Here is a 1,707-nt window from a genome sequence, read left to right as displayed (position 1 = left end):
TTCTTCCACATCAGAGAATAATTCTCCCAAGTCTATATCGGTAGTATCGAAGCAGGAAATAGATACTACGGTGAATACCTATTTACTTCTGGGGAAGTTGAAGTAGGAACAGAATCTCCTTCTCCTTACTACTTCTTAAGAATATTAATGACACTGAAGTAAGTAGACTAGCGAATCGATTTGGGGGATAGGGAGGAGGTAGAGGCAAACACACAGGAGGGAGTTGAAAATGAAAGAATGGAATATCAAAATTATTTTGTGAATCCTCTTGTATCGGGTAACAACCGAAAGGTATTTCGTACTTCTATTCTTAGTATTAATTGAATGACGAGGAGCCGTATGAGGTGAGAATCTCACGTACGGTTCTGTAGAGTGACACTGAAACTGACTCATCTGTCAACTATTCCACAACTACACCAAAAAAACCTAACTCTGCCCTACGGAAAGTCGCCAGAGTTCGATTAACCTCCAAGTTCGAGATAACGGCTTACATACCAGGTATTGGCCATAATTTGCAAGAACATTCCGTGGTCCTTGTGAGAGGCGGGAGGGTGAAGGACCTACCTGGTGTAAGATATCATATCGTTAGAGGAACTTTAGATGCTGTAGGAGTAAAGGATCGTAAGAAGGGGCGTTCCAGTGCGTTGCAGAACATTGTCGTAACTTGTATCATCGCAATGATTCCGTATCGGTTGTTCTGATATGTCAAATGCATAGCCGACCCGATAGTGGGAATGTTGCCAGGGGACCGAAGCCTGCTATTACGGAGATTGATTATTATCTTATTCGTGTGAAACAACTCGGTGTCCAGGGTATTGCATTCCAGTAAGTTGAGTCTTACCCGGACTCCCATTTATTTGGAAAATCTTCGAATGTCTTCTCTCTCTCAGAACGAGTTCGGACTACGATTATGGAGATTCAGTGGAGGTTTTGTGAACATTTGGTAATTGGATCAATAAACCCACGGACATTCTTGGTGAGATAAATGAAATACGGGATTTCCCTTCTCCTATTCGTGGGATGATGAAGAGGAAACGGATACTCAATGCCTAATGAGTAAATATGATTCATTGAAGTAACCCGAACTTACTTCAAGACTTTCTATTCAATCATATGGAAAGCTGCATTCGATGAAAGTCGCACGTGCAGTTTGGGGGGAGATTGGGGGGAGATCCTCGACTAACCGGCGGATCCACCCTACAATATGGAGTGAAAAAGCCCAAATAAGATTCTAAGATACAGTCGAGATAGAATCGGAATCCGACATATCTGTAAACTCATGTTACACCGGAGCAATGTAGCGAACAAAAAGAAAAATATAGAATCGGATCCGATTTATCGTAATCGATTAGTAAACATGTTGGTTGATCGTATTCTTAAAGATGGCAAGAAATCATTGGCTTATCAGATTCTCTATCAGGCTATGAAGCGGATTAAGGAAAAGACGAATAAGAATCCACTGTCTGTCCCGCGACAAGCAATACGTAGGGTAACTCCCGATATAGTAACAGAATCCAAACGTGTAGGTGGATCGACTTATCGAGTCCCCGTTGAAGTAGTACCTGCAGAAGGAAGAGCTTTGGCTATCCGATGGTTATTGATCGCGTGTCGAAAACGTTCAGGTCGAAGTATGGCTTTAAGATCAAGTGATGAATTAATGGATGCTGCCAGAAATTCTGGTAGTGCTGTACGGAAGAAGGAGGAGAC

This window comes from Dipteris shenzhenensis, unplaced genomic scaffold, assembly GCF_047967505.1.
Source record: "Dipteris shenzhenensis isolate YYH24624 ecotype China unplaced genomic scaffold, Dip_SZ_1.0 scaf0340, whole genome shotgun sequence".
Classification (NCBI taxonomy): Eukaryota; Viridiplantae; Streptophyta; class Polypodiopsida; order Gleicheniales; family Dipteridaceae; genus Dipteris; species Dipteris shenzhenensis.
This window is presented reverse-complemented; position numbering follows the sequence as displayed.